Source organism: Sparus aurata, chromosome 19 (genome assembly GCF_900880675.1).
Source record: "Sparus aurata chromosome 19, fSpaAur1.1, whole genome shotgun sequence".
Classification (NCBI taxonomy): domain Eukaryota; kingdom Metazoa; phylum Chordata; class Actinopteri; order Spariformes; family Sparidae; genus Sparus; species Sparus aurata.
Window position 1 is genome coordinate 26,783,738 of NC_044205.1, and position 7,537 is coordinate 26,791,274.

Below are 7,537 nucleotides of genomic sequence, written 5' to 3' on the forward strand. Positions count from 1 at the left end.
AAGTTGTTCCAACAACACCTATTATCTTTTTCCACAGTAGCACAACGTGTGAAATAATCTCACCACACGAATGTCACCTTCAGTAAATGCAACTCCGCCCACCTCTTACCCACCAACACTAATTTCTCAGAAAGTCGTGTCATCAGAATCATGCGTGGTCCTAACACCTTCTACAGAGATGATGATGATGAATGTTTCGCTTAAATGCCACGAGAGCAAACTAATGCTGCTGGCAGCACATTCGTCACCGATTGACAGACATCACACCCGGGAAAAGGGAGGTCAGCAGGGTGACCCAGAGGGTTTAGGCGCTGTGCTGGCTGCTCATACCGACTATCCAGTTCCTCCTCTACACCACTTACAACAGAGCATTAAAGCAATTTAAAGGAAATCAGTGAGTCATTAGGGAGCCGCTCGGTTCACACCACTCAGATCAGACTGGGATAAGGCATCTGAAAGGCTACGAGCTGTTAGCGAGGCTAACAGACTTAATTTTTGTTTTCTAGCAAAAGAAAAGTAGCAAAACAACAAGTGTACACAAAGATGCTTTTACTTTTAGGTTTTACAAGAACACAATAAACTGAAAGTCTGCTGAGAGAAGAAGGTTCTGCTTTTACTCTGATGCAACACCGAGTCACATCCTCCGTCCTCTCTACAATTCTTTCATTTTGGTTGAATGAGCTGCATGCTTCCTTTTTCGGCCTGCTTTACTCGAGTCTCAGTTTTGGGTGCACACGTGTTTCAGTATATGTGCGTGACAGTTGTGTGAGGAGAGGTGTGTAGTCGGGCTGTTTGCATTCACTGCTGTCATATAAGTACATGCTCATATAGTTAACAGAACATTTCCGCTTGTTGTCTCATTGATCTCTGGTGGTTACAGTAAAAACTGATGTGAAACACACGATAATGAGTCGGGATCACAGCGTGCATCACATGTCCAACACAAATTATAGACAATAAAAAGAAAAGTAGTCAATGTGCAACGCTGACCCTGAAGTCACATTTCAGTACCTGCTTCCAAACAGGTGTCACAGTCTGCTTATGTCATCTAGAAAGACAATAAAACAAAGGAAAGGTTAGCAAATAAAGACTAGCTAAATAAAGACCATAACAAATAAATAACTACAGGTTATAAAGGAGATTGTGTCTCAGCCACAGTCAACAGTTAAGGCCTGTGTCGACACAGCGTTTTTTGAGTGGCAGCACCTTCTTTCAATTTCTCCCGATGATGAGTGAGTGTCTGCAGAGAAAAAAAAAGGGCAAAGCGTTGCGCTCTGCATTTCTTCAGAAAATCTCTCGACTTTTCAGAAAGGCACTGATGACGTCACCGTCGCTCATATTTCTTTTTTCCTGGCCTTGGGCGATAACATTCACCTCAGCGGACCCGAGATCAACTCCAGCGCTCTTCTGCCCGAAAAATAATAAAAAACACGATGAGGAAGCGGACTCTAATGATTTATACCCTGATTTAAACGGAAACTAAAAGCTGCTTCACCTTTGTGGCAACATAAACTCTTACATAAAAAGTATTTTTTATTCAAGGCTGATAAAAATGTCAATGCTGATAACTTTATTAATTGTCTTTGAGCCTGTCTGCTTTAAAGGAGTCATCACCCGGAAATCGCAATTTCTCTCGTTAAATCATGCATATTGGTGTTGGACCTCTGTTGAAACTTGCCTGAAAAGCTGGAGTGCGCGTTCCTAAAGCAGGAGATTTTGACTCTGCTCCTGTGGTGACGTTACCACAGGAGGCTACTTGCATATTAAGCATCGGCTCACAGCCGCCCTCAGACAGAGTGAGCACGCCGAATCTGCTTATTTCTCTGTCATTTTCACGCCATACATCGTGACCGCCAGCATTAAAACTCAGGTCTTACATGTAAAACACGAGTGTGAAAAGTAAGAAGGAAAAAACAAAGAATTTACCATTCAGAGACGTCCTGCTGTAAACGTGTCTCTTCCACCGTCTCTGCCTCTTCACTCTCCCGTTCGGTTTCCGACTCCGGCTCGTACATAAATGCCTGAATTCCGTAAGGTTCGTCATTTAGTGTGTGCGCCATGACAGGGGGCTGTTTATGTTTTGGAGTCTGTGTGCATGCAGGCTCGCCCCCCATTCCGGCTCTGTCCTTCCTGCGGCCAATCAACGCGCGCCTCATTACATATTAATACAATGCACATCCGGACCGGTCAAAACCTCGCGCATAATCTCGCGTGAGAAAGTCGCGGTATGAAAAAGTGTCAGAACAAGCTCTATGTTTGATTTTTAAATTATTTTTTTTTTTTCTAATAAGTTTTAAGAAATGATCCAAAGCGATCCAAGAGGGACTTGATATGTAAAAAACCAGGTGACGACTCCTTTAACACAGCGGGGACATTGCTGAACTTGTTTATCTCTATTATGTTTGATTCCTCTCACACTCTTAATGACACTCTTTAATGGACTATTTAGTAGATAGTGAATGATCTGGTATGCAGGCGACACCTGTGTTGTGTTGGACAGTATCTAACGTACGGATGGATGTTCAGAGGATCATGTTGTGACATGTCTGTGTGTCACTGGGCTGGAGCTCTGTGGCCGGTCCTGCCCAAGAAATGATTGCTTCAGTCTTTATGACATATATTCCACAAAAGCAACTTCCTCATAATATGAATAGTTTCACTATAACCTTTTATTTATCATTTATTTTTTAAATAAAAGAAAATGAGGCTTTTGTTGTTGGCTTTAACTTTTTATTGTCCTAAAACGACAACACGTAACTATTTAATGTTAAGTTTGCTGATTGATTTGTGACTTTTATCTTTGGTAATTCCTTAATGAGTGTCGTGTTAATGATGACCTCTGGCCTGCAAGGGATTCCTGACGCCCAACCATCAGATAATCAGGAAAAACGTGACTTAAGTTTCAAAACGTTACGATATGATGAAAGTGCTTCCTGTTGGTCACTTCATGGAAACCACCGTCACTCAGTGGGTCATTCATTCAGATGAAGAGAGAGGAGGGAAAGAATGGAAAAAAAAAAATAGGAAGATGACGAACCGGAGGAATCGCTTCTGCTTTTTCAGGGCTTTAAGTATCCGACGTCTCCAGTCGGCTGTCAGTTCACCGAGCTCTCTGGATCTGAAGGGACAAGAAGACCAACAGAGATCACTTTATTCAGTATTTATTCTCTTCATCTCATATTTAACCTCAATCCCTTTTTAAAAATGATCAGCTGTGGAAGCCTGTTGAAGAGTGTGCTGGTCGTCATGGTCGTGGTGGCTGTGGTCGAGTCTGGACCAGGTAAGATTACGATCTAGATCGAAGAGTTGCAAGATCTTATACAAGTCATTTAAAATGTCATTTTTTAAACTTGTCTCTTTCTCACTTCTGTTTTAGGTGAGAAGCTGGCAAGCTGTTGCCAAACAGTCAGCGGCCAGGAGATAACCGAGCCAATCACAGGATACATGTTACAGCGAGCGAATGCTCCGTGTGTCCGAGCTGTCATGTAAGTCAGAAGAGCGATGTTGTGTGTTTGTGTCAGAACATCAGAATCTGATGTTGATCATTTTGTACCTCTGAAGCAGGAACACAGTCTGTAGTCAGAGATTAAATCATACTATTTATTAATTTATTTGACTGTTAATTCTATGAAGTGTTTCTAAAGTACTAATGTTGCATTTGTTTGTCATTCCTGCAGCTTTCAGACAAAATCAGGACTTTTCTGCAGCAAGTTCGGCGCTCCCTGGGTCCGCGGCAAGATCGAAGCATTCGAGTGAGTTTATTATGACTGTAGATTCACGCACACACTCACTTTGCCTTTTCTACATTCATTTAATCCTTCAATCCTAAACGTATGGTCTCATATATGTTTGTTTCTTATAATTTGTCTCACAGGAAAGCCAGAGCTCAGGCCAGTCCTTCACCTGTAGTGCCCTCGTCCACAGTCTCCCTCCTCTCCATCATCACATCCACTGCCTCCCCTCCTTCATCCTCCTCTTCTCTTCCCTCCACATCCGAGATGCCGGCTGATGAAACGTTTTCAGGAAGTGGCAACGAGTAGACCTGAATCATCTCTACCTCCGACCAATGAGAAAGAAGACAGAATTAGTCAAGAACAATGTTTTAAATAGCACTTGAAGAACAGAATTATGTCAGATTATTATTTACTGTTGAATATTTAGTTTCTTTAAATCACTTCAGGGTGAAATTATTTATTAGTTTAATTTAATTGACAGTTCTGCTAGAAGTATTCATGTATTTATTACCAAGTGTATTTATGTTTACAAGTTACGGTATACAACTTTATGATCAGTGTGTGTTTTTGTTGTTAAGTTAAAACTTGAATTTACAAAATCACCCTGAGAAAATGTTTAAAGATGTGTATTTATTTTAAATCTTGTGATAACTTTTATCTAAAGCAAAAGTTGTTTAACTGTCAGAAATAAATGTTGCACATGCGATCCTGCATCCTGAGTTTATCTGATTGTTTATCTTCATCTTATGAAACATACCAGCTGGTTAGTGGTTGGCAGGTAAACAAAGAGTTGTAGAATATTATTATGAAGTAAAAATAAAAGTACTGTCTTGCTTAAAACTGCACTTAGATTAACGTGAATGAAGATCATTTCAAATGTACTCGAGGTAAACATTACGACACAATATTTTCCTTAAAAAAAAAGGAGATGTGATTAAAATCAAGATTAATAAACTGATATTTGTTAGAGAATCAACTGTAGAATGAAATCAAACCAAACAAGACAACATGAAGACGCATCAACAAAATAAACTCCAAATCATCTGCAGCCACAATCACACTAACAGAATCATGTAAGTGTCTCAAACAGCCTCAACAGGTTCTGCTATCAGGAAGTTCAGGGTCCAGTCACCATGGAGCGGTGTACGGATCGATAGTTTCTGTTCTGGAATCTATTTACAGATTAAAAATTGGATAACTAACCTCAGTAATTTGGGGTAAATGTGCGTTTTATCATCAACAAGGACACTGTAGACAATAACTGCACTATCACCAGATCTAAACAATACACCGTTGATAGAGACTTCTTCTCCTTCTGTCATAATTATATGCAAACTAAGGCTTTATAAATGCTTCAGGGCCTGAGTGAGCACCAGCATCTTTTTGTGATTGTTTCTAAGGAGGAGTTAACGTCTGCGGCTATATTAGGCCGCCTGGAGAAAAAGCACCACACCCAGCGTTTCTGTGTGGCCGGTCCAAGCACTTCAGGTTTAAAATATCTCAACTTTTCAGAAAGGTGCTCATGACGTTACCGCCACTTTAAATTATCATATGTTAGATCAGTCGGGACTCGTTACCCGTCGCCATGCTAGTCCAGAAAATCAAGGATAAGTTAGTTTTGGCTGTGTGTGTGTCTATCCTGAGCTTTATCAAAGCCAATGTGCAGTGCTTCATCTCCGAGGGCTTTCTGCCCAAAATAAAATGATAAATAAAAAAATATGTGGACGCGTCACTGACAGGGAGTAGATGGATGCAGCATGTGATGTGTGAGAGTGGACTGTGGTGAACTGTGACACTGAAAATGTTGTGAAGCAGCTGAGACTTAACTACAACTCAGAAAATGATGGTCATGCAGCAGCGGTCTGAAGAGGAGAAGTCCTTTGGCAGTGGTAGGTGTTATCCAGGTACAGAGAGGGAGAGGGTTTAATTATTGGTGATGTTGATCGCTGTCACTAGCTGTTTTTATACTGGGCAGCAAGACGCCAACGTGGCCGTCCTTTTTGCGGCTAGGTCTGCAGATTTAGACAGAAGGCGGTATACTGGGGGTCTGTTCTGGTCTGCCAATATGACGCCTCGGAAGGTACACTTATTTCCACCTCCATTGCTGTAAATCTGATCCGTCAATGTGTTGGCCTTGCGTGAGGTGGGCGGAGGTGTCGATGACCTGCACTGTTGTGCGACCCACAACCGGGGAGTTTTAAAACCAGGAAACAGCTGATCACAGCAGTCAGTCCATCACTTCATCCGCGGACATCAAGATGAGCAACTGGACAGCCGCTGAGATCCAGGAGATGCTAGCGTCTCCTGGGTCTCTGTAGCTGTCTTTGTTGTCCGCTTGTTGATGTAGCAGCAAGCTACTAACGGTCGCTACTTTCAAATTAAAGCCCCCTGCTAAGAACCCAGTTCTAAACTCCAATTGGGTGCAATGTAAAGCTCTTATTTTGAAGACAAATTTGACCTGCTTCACTGTTCACGCCCAACTTCATGCTTCACGTTGAGGTATCTGGATGGCAACACATTCTGATTCTTGAGTTTACTTAGTTTAGATTGAATGATGACTAATTTCTCCTCATGTGAGTTAAGGAATGCAGACAGAGTGAGGCTCACAGCTTCAGGGGTTCAGGTTATGGGGGAGACAGGTCAACTTCTCTTTTAGTCTATTGGATAATTTACCAAAGTGACCAATTAGAAGAAGTGGGTGTGTACTGGAAAAGGGACTCTAAAGGCCCGTGCAGGAAGAGAAGGGAAGGTGTGGCACTTGGTAGATCTCCTTAGATCAAAGGCTGATAGGAGTTCTGATAGAGCAGAGGGAGAAGCATTTTGGCATTGCTTTTTCCAGAGATCTGATAATATCAGAAAGCGGCCGCTTCTGATCCGGACGCAGGGCTCAAGATTCTGTTACAATAAAGAGTGCTCTATCATTCCACCCAGCCTTGCCTACGCAGAATTCTTTTATCATCAAACTACACGCCGACACCTTGGAGGAGGAAAGCCCAGAAACTACAACGTGACGTCACATGTTTACGCCTACCCCAGTGGCGGCCAAGTGGCGGCTTTTTGGAAAAGAGGGAATATTACAACTCCCTTTTAAAAGACAAGGCGGCACATTGCAGCCTTTACCTTGCTGCAAATGTGCCACCTTTTCTATCTAAAAGGGGATAATGAAATGATTCACCTCTGTAGAAGTTACAGCTTGAGTGTTGATGTTAAATCGACAGGATTTGTTTTGGTATCAATGATACCAGCCTGGTTTTATGTGAAAACCTGTCACATTTCAGTCTTCCAAAGAGCAGTGCTGAGTCTCAGGTCTCTGAGCTTGATGATGAGGTTGGAGGGCGTGTCGGTGTTGAATGCTGAACTACAGTCAGTAAACAGCATTCTCAGATTTGTTCCTCTGGTCAAAGTTGAGGAGGAGGCAGTGTGGAGGGTCAAGTAGGAGATTTGAGAGGAGACACCACCCATATGGTCAAATCACTAACAGCTGGATCGCACATCTGGTCTGGACCCAGATGTCTTCCTATCCGGGTCGCTGATAAATCATTGAGGATTATTACATTTTGACGGAGCGTTTCTTTTTCAACTGGCACAACTTTTCTAGCCTTCGCAGGCCTAACAGCTCAGGAAGTTCACAGACTGACTGCATGTGCTGTATAATCCATGATGTGACTTCTACTCCCAAGACTACTCAGCCAATTAAATCTGTGTATCGTGCTGAGCATTGTGATGTGAGTTAGATAGAAAGCACAAAGACAGGAATGGAGAACAGGCCCTGACATGTTCACTCTTCTGACGGACAGTTAAAA